The sequence below is a fragment of the Leucoraja erinacea genome, chromosome 38 (assembly GCF_028641065.1).
Source record: "Leucoraja erinacea ecotype New England chromosome 38, Leri_hhj_1, whole genome shotgun sequence".
NCBI lineage: Eukaryota > Metazoa > Chordata > Chondrichthyes > Rajiformes > Rajidae > Leucoraja > Leucoraja erinaceus.
Genome location: NC_073414.1, coordinates 2,642,099 through 2,657,277, shown reverse-complemented (window position 1 = coordinate 2,657,277; position 15,179 = coordinate 2,642,099). Strand labels below are relative to the sequence as shown.

At 42.3% G+C, this 15,179-nt stretch overlaps 2 long non-coding RNA genes across 2 annotated transcripts in view; one reads left to right on the top strand and one right to left on the bottom strand.

The window, feature by feature from the left end:
• Window positions 1–6,453, top strand: part of LOC129714127 (uncharacterized) — a 14,056-nt gene extending 7,603 nt beyond the window's left edge. The window contains exon 2 of the long non-coding RNA XR_008726321.1: window positions 3,973–6,453. This is a non-coding gene — a long non-coding RNA (uncharacterized LOC129714127). The remainder of the gene's footprint in view (window positions 1–3,972) is intronic.
• Window positions 4,302–15,179, bottom strand: LOC129714126 (uncharacterized). The gene is made up of 6 exons (XR_008726320.1): window positions 15,021–15,179; window positions 12,991–13,015; window positions 11,061–11,114; window positions 9,445–9,525; window positions 8,117–8,213; window positions 4,302–6,664 (listed from the first exon to the last, which is right to left on the bottom strand). It is a non-coding gene; the product is annotated as an uncharacterized LOC129714126 (long non-coding RNA).

Sequence of the window (15,179 nt, the reverse complement as noted above, 5' to 3'; positions counted from 1 at the left end):
GCCAAGACTCAAAGGTCTGAAGAAGGGTCTCGACCTGAAACATCACCCATTCCTTTTCCCCAGAATTGCTCTCTGACCCGCTGAGTTACTCCAGCATATTGTCTTTCCTGGGTGTAAACCAGCATCTGCAGTTACTTCCTACACATTACCAAGGTTGAGTCAATTTCAACCCTTTAGTGCCCCCACCCATCTTCTATTTTAATTGAATTCACTTTCTGGCAGTTAGTTGGTGACTTTTACCAATATTGAACTTCCAATTTTTTGAGGTTATTGATATATTCATCTTGTCAAAAAGTTTCTTTTTTTGTGGCCTGAGTTTGTCAAGTCTACCAATACAGTGTTACTTTTAGTTTTTGCACCCCATTATTCTGCGCCAATCATCTAATTAAACCATTTTTGCTCTTTGTTCATCACTTGTAACTTGGTAAATATTATTAATATTTGATATTTTGTATTTTATCCAAAATTTTATTCTGGAACATGGAACATTTAAATCGATCATTTTATTTATTTTTACCTATAACTTAACTGACTTTGTATTTACCCCAATTTTATTAGAGTACACTTTTAAAACTAAGTTCCTGGGCCAAACTGACTTGTTTTTTTTTTCAATCCATCTACTGCTGACCCTCTAAAATCTTTGTCTCATAACGTTTTTTCACAAACTTTCCACAGACCTAGTTGTTTATCAAGTCTTCAATATCTCCCCCCCCCCCCCCCTGTCACTTTCTGCTAATATGTTGTCCAGTTTACCTCTGACCCATAGTTGGTCATTTTAATTCACCCTCCCCATCCTCGCCCTTTGTCTTAATTTTTACTAATGTATACTGTTGTTTATGTGGAAATTATTAATGGGGAAATTTGACAGCAAGTGTGATCTTTGTCCCGTTAGTCGACTTTCATGTCGAACAATTCCCGAGAGATTCGGGACAGCAGAAAACTTCTTTTCACGTTTTGTTTTAAGATTACTTTACACTTTCAGATTTCGGATCTCTTGGGTCACAAGACCTGTGTTATTGTGTAGACAATTCATACTGATAACATTGATAGAAATGTACTATTATTGTGAGAAGTGCAATCCTTCCAGTGTTTAGCACTCTGGTCCCATAATGGTGCATTAGAAGAGGTGGATTTTTCTCATGTATAAACTGAAATTTACGCCTTGACTGTTTGTAGTGCAGACACTTGTTGTAAATTAATATCATAATATTGGAATAATTTAACTTTGATAAACACATGCGTGTCCAATTTTGTTTTGGAGATTTGAATATTTGGATGAAATAATAAATGAGGAATTTGTAAATATTCCATCTGACAAAAACCTGTTGCAGTGTTATTGTTTTTGTTCACACAATCACTCGATACTTTTCTGTAAGCTCTGAGCTTGCAATGTTGGGTCAACTTGGAATAATTGGAGTGGAGACCAGCTACTGAAATCATTACTGTGAATCTCGAGGGATTTCTATTGCTCTTGAGCAACTTCCTCAAATAAATGCTGGAACTAAGCAAGCCTGCATCTTGCTTGTCTGATTCTTTGTCAGTATGCCTGCCCTTGAGTCATCAGCTATCAGATGCCAAGACAAAAGTGCAAACACAACAGCAGATTGCATTACAGGATAATATACAATATCCTATTTTCTAACTTCATAATTTTAAATTGTTATCCATCTATACCCCACAATAAACATGCAATGTACACATGGTTTAATTTTGTTTTTAACACCTTTGAAAGGATAGTAGGAAGGTAAGTTTCCACATTAAATGATCAAGTTCACCAAATGCTGAAAGGACATGTTGAATTATAAAGGCAATGGGGACAAGCCCCAAAAGCAAGCATAAGCTAAAGATGGCTGCAATACAGGCCTGGCAGAGCATTACCAGAGAAGATAGAAACATAGAAATTAGGTGCAGGAGTAGGCCATTCGGCCCTTCGAGCCTGCACCGCCATTCAATATGATCATGGCTGATCATCCAACTCAGTATCCCGTACCTGCCTTCTCTCCATACCCCCTGATCCCCTTAGCCACAAGGGCCACATCTAACTCCCTCTTAAATATAGCCAATGAACTGGCCTCAACTACCCTCTGTGGCAGAGAATTCCAGAGATTCACCACTCTCTGTGTGAAAAAAGTTCTTCTCATCTCGGTTTTAAAGGATTTCCCCTTTATCCTTAAGCTGTGACCCCTTGTCCTGGACTTCCCTAACATCGGGAACAATCTTCCTGCATCTAGCCTGTCCAACCCCTTAAGAATTTTGTAAGTTTCTATAAGATCCCCTCTCAATCTTCTAAATTCTAGAGAGTATAAACCAAGTCTATCCAGTCTTTCTTCATAAGACAGTCCTGACAACCCAGGAATCAGTCTGGTGAACCGTCTCTGCACTCCCTCTATGGCAATAATGTCCTTCCTCAGATTTGGAGACCAAAACTGTACGCAATACTCCAGGTGTGGTCTCACCAAGACCCTGTACAACTGCAGTAGAACCTCTCTGCTCCTATACTCAAATCCTTTTGCAATGAAAGCTAACATACCATTCGCTTTCTTTACTGCCTGCTGCACCTGCATGCCTACCTTCAATGACTGGTGTACCATGACACCCAGGTCTCGCTGCATCTCCCCCTTTCCCAATCTGCCACCATTTAGATAATAGTCTGAAGATACCCAGCAACTGGTGATGTCCATGAATTGCAGGCTTCAAGCAGTCATTGCATGCAAAGGATATGCAACAAAATACCAAACATGACTACTTTCATTTACATGACATTGCTGTGTCTGAAACATTATGGTGCCCTGAAATGGAGGGACTATCTATGGACTGATTTGTGTATTGCCAGTAAAGTAAAATACTGAATAGCCTCCATTTGTTTATCCATAGACTGTGAGCATTAGTGGAAAGTCCAGCATGTAGTGAGTCGCTTCTAGGTAGGACAAGGTGCAGGGCAAGCTTCCTTTCCCAAAACGTGCTTGTGATGCTCCAGGTATTTATCAGCGTCTGAAAGAGGGTCTTGATCCGAAGCGCCACCTATTCCTTCTCTCCACAGATGCTGTCTGACCCACCGAGTTGCTCCAATTTTTTGTGCCTCTCTTCAGTTTAAACCGGCATCTGCAGTTCCTTCCTACATATTGTAGTCTGGTACTGTCACAGTCACCGTGACTGGCATTTATTTAGTTATCTAAATGCCATTGTGGTGTTTCATCTAAGGGATCCTGATAATTAATTTGGGCCTCTGGATTACGTGTACATTAACAAATATACAACTATAATCTACTTGTGTAATTATTTGTTAGAAAACAGTTCACTCTTCATTCAGAAACAGTTACCACAGATATGTTGACAAAAATATGACTAGGTTGCCTAGATATGCAGTATTGTTTAGCTTGGCCAGTTCCCATGCCAGGCTCTTTGGCAAGCTAACATAATTTTCCCACTGCCAGTCATAAACCAGATTTTATATTTCTTTAATCTATTAATTGGACTATGTGATTGATTGTGTACATCATTTGGAGATGAATTCTGATAATTCAACTTGACATACCTCACTGGATATCATTAACGGGGTAAGGCAGTCACTATTTTCTGTACTTGAATTGTAAAACCTTGACTTCACTCCACATGGGAGAAGAACACTGATGTTTATAGAGCTCCACTGAAATATTCTTGAAAAGTACTACATTACCTTGAAGCAATCAATAAATGCTGGTCCCAACCTGAAACATTACCTATCCATGTGATCCTGAGATGCTGTCATAGCCCCTGAGCTACAACAGTACTTTGTTTCTATTTAAATCAGCATCGATAGTTCAAATTTTCTCAATCAATAAATGGCATTAATTCACCACCAGATGGCATCTTGGAATCTTGTTTGCAAAGCAACTTACAGAAAGGTCCTTCTCAGGACTAAACTATTAGAATTCTACTCCAACAATGACAGTTCAAATGAAAGATAGTACTGTAAAAATAATTTTCTTTCAGAACCATACAGCACCAGAGACCTGGGTTCGATCCTGACTATGGGTGATGTCTGTACGGAGTTTGTACGTTCTCCCCGTGACCTGCAAGGGTTTTCTCCCGAGATCTTCGGTTTCCTCCCCCACTCCAAAGATGTACAGGTTTGTGGGTTAATTGCCTTAGTATAAATGTAAAATTATCCCTAATGTGTGTAGGATACTGTTAATGTGCAGTGATCGCTGGTCGGTCCAGACTCGGTGGGCACGCTGTTTCTCTAAACAAAACTGGATTGCAAAACAAAATATATTCCGATAATCATAGAGAGCAAAAAAACGTTCTTAAAATTAAGAGGCTTTAAGCAGTTTGTCAATTTTATTGCAGTACCAAATACAATTCAAAACATTGGTAGAAATACAAGAGGTTAGGCAAGATAAACATTTTAAAATAATTACTGTTAAGTCAGCAATCTGAAATATTAATTTTCTTTCTGGTGTCAGACCTACTACATAGTTTTATTTTCAGGTTCTCCCCATATTGGCGTTGGTGGCGTGACTCACCCATTGCAGCGGCCCCTGCAGCCTGTCTGTCTTTTTTAAATTTTGTGTCTAGTTAAATGTAGTGTTGGTGTTTTTTTAATACTGGTTTTAAATGTGTATATGTGGGGGGGAGGGGGAAACCGTTTAAAATCTCTTCCCTGTACGGGAGACACGACCTTTTCCCTGTCGGGTCTCCGTTGTCGTTGGGGCCTAGCACCGTGGAGCGGCCTCCAACCTGAACGACCCGGGGGCTCGGGAAGCTGCGGACAACTCACCATCGTGGGGCTGGCCAGCCTCGGAGCGTGGGGAGCGGCGGTGACTCGACTCCTGAGGCTCGGAGGCTCCAGCAACGCAGCCGCAGGTCCGGTGGACTGTAGGGACATCGGGAGCTCGCGGGTCCGGTTGAGGAGACCACATCCCAGAGCTCCCGCAACGCGACTTCTCCAGCCCGTGTCGCGGGGTTGGAACGACCCGGAGCGGGGCCGTACATCGCCCGGTGCAGCTTCATGGCCGTGGGACATTACAGCCCCCGCCAGGGGCTCTGTGACTTTTAGACCGGGAGCGGGGCCGTAAATCGCCCGGCACGGCCTAAAATGGCCGGGGGACTTATCATCGCCCGTCTGGGGCTTGACATCGGGGGAGACATGGAGAACAGGGGAGAGAAAAGACTTTGTCTTTCATCACAGTGGGTCCACTGTGATGGATGTTTGTGTGAATTAAATTGTGTGTATGTTTGTAGGAAATTGTCTTTGTATTGCTGTGGAAAAGGAATTTTGTTTGAGCCTCACTGAGGCTCAAATGACAATAAATATTGTATTTTATTGTATATTCATGGCATTTCCGTTTAGAACAATAATTTTACAAGCAAATAAAGAAAGTGTACATTCTGCAAGTCTCATTATTAACCAGAGGAAGCAAGATTGCTGTGTTACCACTTTTCCAATCTTCAGCAAAAGTAAACATTTCCTCCATTGTTACAGTTGCTTCCTCATTTTAAGCAACAGTTGTAATCATCCAAAAGCCAGATGGATCACGATAATTCCATTTAATTTTATCTGCCAATATTAGGTGGGTAAATTTGGAATGAAATGAGCATTTTGCTGGTCAACTTTTATTTTTCATCTTTTTAACATCATGCACAATTCATCGAATTTAATGGAGGTTTTTTATGGCAAATTTTTTTTTTGCAAAACTGCAGAAATACAATGCACAGTCTCAATCGGAAATTATTGCAGGCATGATGATTGCAAGGATCAGTGCAATTTCTTATTTAAGGTGAACAGTTTGTTTAAGGTGAACAAAACTGGGTGAAAATTTTAATTAGAGCCGTTACATTTGTATATCCTTGAATAGGGGAGTTGGAAGCCCTCATTGCAGGTCAGTAAAATTGGCACCACAAGAAAGGAATATGGTGTAGGAAGGAACTGCCAGTGCTTGTTTAAACTGAAGATAGTTGTGTCAACGAGACAGGCAGCATCACTGAAGAGAAGGAATGGGTGATGTTTTGGGTCGAGACCCTTCTGACTGATGTCAGGAGAGGGAGGTAGATAAGGACGAGTAAGGTGTGAAAACAGGACAAGGGGAATGGACATCAAAGAAAATAGAATAGATCATTGTTAGCTGGGAGAAGGCGTAGTCGGAGAGCAGGAGGAATTACAGGCGCAGCAGCAAGAGAGGATGTTGCAGAACTGGTGTCGGAGAGAGGAGGAGAACTTCTTCAAAGTAGACATACCATGAGATTTCGCAGTGGAGCAGACAAAATGTAGGAAGGAACTGCAGATGTTGGTTTAAACCGAAGATAGACACAAAATGCTAGAGTAACTCAGCGGGACAGGCAGTATCTGGGGAGAAGGAATGGGTGAATATGGTGCCCTTTAATTGCATAAAGTTTGTATTTTTGTAGTACAGCATTGCGGGGGGGGGGGGGGGGGGGGGGGGGGGGGGGGGGGGGGGGGGGGGGGGGGGGGGGGGGGGTACTTGGATGCTCGAGGAGGGGAAAGAGTCAAGAGAGAAAAAACATTAGGTACTGGCTGAAAATGAGCTCAAGTCAAACCCCATAAAACCTGGCCACTGGAGCATTCCACATGGACATCAGGGAACAGCTGTGCCTTTTGAAGACATTTTGGCCATCTCCATCATTAAGTGTTCAGTCACAATGAACCAGGTAAATGTATGTTTAACTGGAATATAAAATAAAGGTTAGCGCTTCAACAATTGCTCCAAGAACAAATAAGGACCTGTAAAACCGACTTTGTCAGCGTCATGGTCAGGCGCCCACGGCAATGCTAACATTTTATTTTAAAAAGAGGCATGCTATCTTTTCACACACTGTAAGATTAAAATTGAATGGTTGTAAAATAGATGGGTAGTCTGGCACTCACTGTGTTGGGTTCTAATTGCAAAAATGACATGTTATTCTGCCCGATGTATCACCAGATTTGGGTGTTTTGTATTGCAAATCTCATGATCATGCCCATTTTATATGTACCATATGATTAGCTTCTTATAATAATAACAATAATAATAATATATTTTATTGTCATTGCACATAAGTGCAACGAGATTTGGTTTGCAGCTTCCATCCGATGTCACAACAAATAATTAATAAAATTTAGATTTAGATACCCCGAGAACATAGATGTATGAATGTGAATGTATACTTGACTGCCACATTGCATTTTCACTGAATTCATAGAACCAATGAGTGATACAGTATGGAAACAGGCCCTTCAGCCCAACTTGCCCACATCAGCTAACATGTCCCAGCTAAACTAGTCCCACCTGCCTGTGTTTGGTCCATATCCCTCCAAACCTGTTCTATCCATGTACCCATCTAACTGTTTCTGAAATGTTGGGATAGTCCCAACCTCATCTGCCTCCTGTGGCAGCTTGTTCCATACACCCACCATCCTTTGTGTGAAAAATTTACTCCTCGGATTCCTATTAAATCCCATCACCTTAAACCTATGTCCTCTGGTCCTCGATTCCCCTACTCTGGGCAGGTGTTGGGTTCATAAGGTACTTTTTAAATGCATACACCTACAATAGTTTGAAAGTAACAGGTGGGGCGGTGGTGTGAAGACCTGTAGGCGAGAAGGGACCAGGACCAAGCAGAGCTGGCCACAAATGACCTCATTGCTTGGAAGGTCCATTGTTGGGAAGGGATGATCTCAAGAAAGAAACAATCTGTGGAACTGGTAAATCACCCTACCTCAACCAGAGAGCAGTGTTGAACTACTATCTACCTCTTTGGTGACCCTCTGACTATCCTTGCTTGGACTTTGCGGGCTTTACCTTGCACTAAATGTTATTCCCTTATATATCTATATACTGTAAATGGCTCTATTGTAATCATGTATTGTCTTTCTGCTGACTGGATAGCACGCAACAAAGGTTTTCACTGTACCTCGGTACACGTGCCAATTTGCACGTGGCCTCACTCTGGCAATGGAGGCATCCCAGGACAGAAACGCCAGTGTGGGAAAGGGAAAAGGAGTTGAAATGGTTAGCAACCAGGAGATCCTTTAGGCCTAGACTGACCGAGCAAAGTATTCAGCGAAACGGTCGCCAAATCTACATTTAACATTCTTGATTCTTTAATGGTTCATTGACTTACAAAATCAACATCTCACCTGAGAATTACATCTTCTGCATTGACTGATTAAGGGCTGCTTTCATTCGTGTCACTATCATGTTAAATGCATCCTCATTAAGCCTGATCTTTTCATGCTGTTTGAAAACACATGAATGCATTGACCCTTAGTTTTCCAGCAGTCATAGACTTAATAGGCAAACATCTCAAGATAAAATACAACTGCAATACAATATAGCATTCAGTTTTAAATATAGCTTTCATTTTCACTTCAGTTTTAAAGGTGCATCTGGATTATATGCATTGGTAGTCTGAAGAAGGGTCTCAACCCGAAACGTCACCCATTCCTTCTCTCCAAAGATGCTGCCTGTCCCACTGAGTTACTCCAGCATTTTATGTCTATCTACAGTTTGAACCAGCATCTACAGTTCCTTCCTCCAACATTTCCTCTGTTGACTTGTTGTGGCAGTCGTCAAATTGTACCGGGCCCAGGTCAAAATCCTATGACTACAAATTGTATCACAATTGCAGATTCTTTATTTGAACTTGATTTCTAGGGCACCTATTGGCAGTATTAGTTTAGAAATACAGCGTGGAAACAGGCACCTCGGCCCACAGAGCCTGTGCCAACCGCAATCCCTGCACCTTATTATCTACACCAGTGTTCTCAACCTCAGTGATGTACCCCCTGTGAAATATTTTTTCAGCCAAGTACCCCCTAACCAGCGGGATTTTTGCATGGATGCTACTTTTAAAATATATGTAGGCCTATATTTTAAAATCTCACGTACCCCCTGGAGTGCTTTCACGTACCCCCAGGGGTACGCGTACCCCCATTTGAGAACCACTGAGAGACACACTGGGGTCAGCTTACAATTTTTACCAAGCCAATTAACCTGCAAACCTGGACGTCTGGAGTGTGGGAGGAAACCGGAGATCCACGCAGGTCACGGGAAGAACGAACAAACCAAACAGACAGCATCCGTGGTCAGGTTTGAACCAGTGTATCTAACGCTGTAATGCCCCTGTCCCACTTGGGGAAACCTGAACGGAAACCTCTGGAGACTTTGTGCCCTACCCAAGGTTCCCGGAGGTTGCAGGCGGGGAGACTGACAATAACCTCCGGGAACCGCACGGAAACCTTGGGTGGGGCGCAAAGTCTCCAGAGGTTTCCTATATCCTTATCACGTGTTGGATCAAGCCAGCAGGGCAACCATGCACACTGCTGAAGCATTGCCACGTATCATGCAGTGCCCATCTGTGTATACCAGATACATGAAGAACAAATTGCAACACCCAAACTCACAACAATTAAAGGAAAGTTTGAAATGACGGCAAGGTGACAGGCAACACACAATTGTCACTAACCAGTTTAGAAAACAGAACGGTGCCTGAATCCTTTACTACAACCTCAAAGCAGCCAGTATTTCCACCAACTGGTTTCCCATCCTGAAAAATAAAGTTCGAAATCAATGCACAGCCGAAGAACAAAGAGAACTAGACAGCCGGCACAGATTGCGACCTCCGTTATATTTACAATCTAAATTTACCATATTTACAGGGATGTTGCCAGGACTAGATGGTCTGAGCTGTAGGGAGAGGTTGAGTAGGCTGGGACTCTATTCCTTGGAGCGCAAGAGGATGAAGGGTGATCTTATAGAGGTGTATAAAATCATGAGAGGAATAGATCGGGTAGATTCACAGAGTCTCTTGCCCACAGTAGGGGAATCGAGGACCAGAGGACATTGGTTCAAGGTGAAGGGGGAAAGATTTAATGGGAATCTGAGGAGTACCTTTTTCAGACAAAGGATGGTGGGTGTATGGAACAAGCTGCCAGAGGAGGTAGTTGAGGCAGGGACTATCCCAACGTTTAAGAAACAGTTATACAGTTGCATGGATAGGACAGATTTGGAGGGATATGGACCAAACACAGGTAGGTGGAATGCGTGTAGCTGGGGCATGTTGGACGGTGTGGGCAAGTTGGGCCGAAGGGCCTGTTTCCACGCTGTATCATTCTATAACTCTGAATACCTGTGTATATTGTACATTAAATGTATTTAATTAGGGAAAATGGCGACTTAGTCCATTATATTTCTGCTGGTCAAAATAAAGATTACTTCACCCAATCTTCCAGTTCTCAATGTTCTTGGTTTCTTGGTCCTCCAAAATATTCAAAATGGAATTTAAACTGGAGGTCACTACACAAATACATTCCATTTATTTTTAATATATACATTTTAATACATTTAGGTTTTCAACCTCGACTTTCTTTTTAAATGGTCAATTCTAAAAGTCAACATCATAATTTAAATTCTTCAATCAATTGCTTTAAATATAAGCCTCCAGATTTTTTGACCCCTCACAGCAAAACAATTCTTCCCAAAGTAAATTGGAATTATATGGATCAATTAGTTTTATTCAGCTCGGGTCTCCTTGTCACTTCTTCTGCTCAGATATTCCACTGTATCTACCTTGCATCACAGTGAATAATGTGTTCATACAGTGAATGACTGGAGCAGAATTAGGCCGTTCAATCATGGCCAATCTATCTTTCTCTCCTAAGCCCATTCCCCTGCCTTCACCCCATAACCTCTGACATCCGTACTAATCAAGAATCTATCTCGGCCTTAAAAAAAAATCCATTGACTTGGCCTCCAAAGCCTTCTGTGGCAATAAATTCCACAAATTCACCACCCCAATCTATTGAACTTCAAAGCGGTATGGTATTGAATTGAATAGAATACTTTATTGTGAGAAGTCACAGTGAAATTCTATGCTTGCAGACCCAAGGTATGTAAATAGTCACCATGTAAAGGGCAGGTATAAAGGTTATTTGTTCTCTCCCTTCCTCCTCCTTAGCTCCCCCCCCCCCCCCTCTTCTTCATGGTGGTTCCTGCAATAAATTGAATAGTAGGGAGCCTATTGAGTGGTTATATCACAACCCAGCATTAAAAAGCCAGCTGATCGTGGTAGCATCCACTTACGATTTCAAGTTCACCGGGAAACTCATTTTGGAGTATTTTCTTGATTTGGTGGAACTAAAGAAAATGGAAACAAAGTTAGTTATTTTCCACTCACCCCGTTAAATCTCAAATGTAATACAAAATCACGTTTGCTTGAAAACATTTGCAAAATAATACGAAAACAATAAGGCTATATTCAGGTACTAGACTACCCTGTTTGTGTACTACCACGTGGAAAACCACTCACCGGTCTCCACTCTTGGATGTCAGGATTCCATGTTCATGTCATTTGGTTTGGGCTCCGCACCCCGTTTATAATGTTACATATTTCAGTGGCAGCTGCAAGCTTGCGCTACTAAACCTGCCTTACCGATTGGATCATGCAAGTCTAGGCCAGCACTGAAGCAGAGTAAACTCAGATATGCTGCACATTGCACAAGTCTTTCTTGCACTCCCAAATGGTCCCACAAGTTCTTAACGGCAATACTTTGGAATAATAACAAGAGGTCTTTGTGGTGTCTTAGAACCAATATTTATCCCCTAACAATTTATGTGTGCTCCTAGTGAAACCATTGGGGTGGGAGATTTAACGAATGCAATCAACCTGGCGTGCACAATCAAATAGAACAAGTTGTCCTACAACTTTAAGCTGTGCACACCATACGCAAGAAGAAGTGAACTCAATTGATTGCCACAGTTCTTGCATAACTATGATGTTTACACTACCAAAACAGCTTAAAAAGGGAATAATTTAGAGAGATACAACAAGGAAACGCCCTAGATCTAGCAATGTTACAAAATTTTGAGATTTAAAAAATCAAGTCTGCAATTTATCCCATCAGATAAAGCATAACAATAAGTTTAATTTGACACCAAATTCACTTTCATATCTCAAGTATTAAAAAAGTTATGACCATTTTCATACTCGGAAATTAGCATCTTGTTCCCTATTGATTTTCAATGGACATTACAAAAAAGCTGTGATCTTGGATAGTCAAACGCCCATTTCTTAAGGAAAGATTAACATTTTTAAATAGCCTAAGTGTCCAAAGATTATTCACAAATAATTCACAATATAACATGATTTTTATATCTAATTTACATTAATTTATAGGCCAAATGGAAGGAATTTAGTGTTCAATTGCTGTACATAAATGCCCATTTAAATCGGCTTTCTAGTGGGTTTCTGTGAACGCGCTGGTTTAGAACGTTGACATCGCGCTGGATTAGTGCCCTCAAATGCCGAGAAAAATACTGCGGGATATAAAAAGCCCAAAATGAACTAAGTTATAGATAACTTGATATATAGGGTTATATATATGCCCCATTTAATGTAAAAATAAGGTACATACCTTTAATTGTTTGCTTTATAAAACCCTGGGGCTGCGAGAGGTTGTGGAATGAGAGAGTAATTTTAAATCTATTATAACTATATTATCGAGGCCTATAAAACTAATAATACCTTTTGCGACCGGGTCTTGCAGCGATTTTTCGTTAATGATTTACTAGGCTGAACATATGCGATTAGTACAGCCTAGTAAAAATCGCGTTTTAAACCCGCCCCCTCCAAACAGCGCCAAAATCGCCGACATGGCTGAGGGCAGATTCCCAATGACGATTCAGGTAGGTTTTGTAACATACCTACTTAGATCTAAGTTGTCCCATTTTCTCACCCCCATTCCCCACATACTTGGGGCAATTCACCTACAATCCTGCACTTCGGGGGGGGGGGGGGGGGGGGGGGGGGGGGGGGGGGGGTGGGAGGAGGCCAGCGCACCCAGAGTCACAGCAAACCCACGCAGTCACAGCAAGAGCAAGCATATTCCACACAGACAGCGCCCGAGATCAACCCGATTTAACCCGAATTTCTGCGTGCTGATTGGCTGCAAAATGATCTGGGATATTCAGACTCAATGTTAATGTCAATATTAACGCAAGCATTTGTGCTTACCTTGCCGCGATACCCTCAGGAATTACTAGAGAAAAGGAGAAAAGATTAGTATCTTCCATTAAATTGGAAACGTTTATTTCAGTACAGAAAGCACCCAGATTTACTTCCAAAACAATTCTATGCAAGTACTGTTTGCTCACCAGTGGTGGACTGGTATATAATGCCCCTGTCCCACTTAGGAAAATTGAACGGAGACCTCTGGAGACTTTGCGCCCCACCCAAGGTTTCCGTGCGGTTCCCGGAGGTTGCAGGTAGGGAGGTTGACAAAAACCTCCGGGAAAGGGATTCTCCAACACTCCAATTCCCCATGCGAAATCAAAAACAACCCGCACTCAACATTTTACATTTTGTACAAGTATGCTGAGATTTTAAACCCCACGGTACACATGCAACAGTATTTAATTCAAAGGCGCTAAATATCCTAATACAATTGAGTTATTGCGTTATAGAGGCCCTGTGTTTAAGAAGGAACTGCAAATGCTGGAAAAATCGAAGGTAGATAAAAATGCTGGAGAAACTCAGCGGGTGAGGCAGCATCTATGGAGTGAAGGAATAGGTGACGTTTCGGGTCTCACCTATTCCTTTACTCCATAGATGCTGCCTCACCCGCTGAGTTTCTCCGGCATTTTTATCTATATAAAGGCCCTTGTCTTTTTCATCTTCAATAGAAAAAGGTCCAGATTTACAATTGTGTTCTGATCATTCAAAACTCTTGTTGATGCCATGCTAGATGTTCACACTGTCAGACACAAGGAGCTGTAAGTGATAGGGATTTTGATAAGCAGATTTTGTTTCTCCCCCAAAATAGACACAAAATTGCTGGAGTAACTCAGCGGGACAGGCAGCATCTCTGGGTAGAAGGAATGGGTGACGTTTCAGGCCGAGACACTTCTTCAGATTCGGGTCTCGACCCGAAACGTCAGCAGATGCTGAGTTACTCCAGCATTTTGGGTCTATCTTTGGTGTAAACTCGCATCTACAGTTCCTTCCTTACACATTTGTACTATCGCTGCCCCGCCTCTCCTCTAGCTTTCTCTCCCCTCTACCACCTCCTCTTCTCCCAAATCGGTCCGACCCAAACGTCTCTTATCCATGTTCCCCGGAGATGCTGCACGACCCACTGAGTTACTCCAGCACGTTGCCTTTCTCGTATACCAGCATCTGCAGTTCCTTGTGGAAACATTCTGTGTTGCTTGCGATTCTCCCACTTCAACCCAGTGTCGGTCAACATCAGGCTCGACGGACCGAATGGTCTACTTCTATGACTTATCAGGAAATTTGGCCAAAATATTAATGTAGTCACAGCACGTTAAAGAAAAACATGGATATGTTCACACACACAACACACACACACACACACACACACACACACACACACACACACACACACACACACACACACACACACACACTAGCAGCAAGAACAAACTGCTGGAGGAAACTCGGCAGGCCAGGCAAAATCCGTGGAGGATAGACACAAAAAGCTGGAGTATATCAGCGGGTCATCTGTGGAGGGAATGGACAGACGACTTTTCAGGTCTGGAACTGGCAAGTTGTTCCTCCAGCACATTTATGTTTTGCCGAAGAGTCTGACATCTGCAGTTCCTTGTGTCTGTCTGAATAAATACTGGAATGAATTGTCCCGCAATCAGCGTTTCTCAAGTGTCTTAATTTGGTAAAGCACACAAAACAAAAAGTACTAAAAAAAAATAAGCGACGCCCGCTGATCAATTTGCGACCCCGATGTTACACGGAGAAACCAAGGCGTTTAAAATCTCAAGCTACGCACAGACACGGAGCAAGCAAAAAAGAGGAGAAACGCGATGAAGAAAGATGTGGGAAGGAATGCTGGTTTGCACCGAAGATAGACACAAAAAGCTGGAGTCGTTCAACGAAGGGTCCCGACCCCAAACGTCACCCATTCCTTCTCTCCAGAGATGCTACCACTGCCTGTCCCCGGTGAAGAATTGTGTCGAACTATCCGAATGCATTCTAAATGGAGGGTTAGCATAATTCCACCCCAGTCTTACCAATAGCTTATTTCGATCTTGAGACCCATGGCTGCCACAGAAGCGTTACACCTGCCCTCTGCAAACTCTTAGCTGGCCTGGAATACTCTCTGCTGTTGAGATCAGCAAGAAACTAACCCAGCAACCGAGAGTTCCAGCCTTATTACAGGGCGGTGAGCA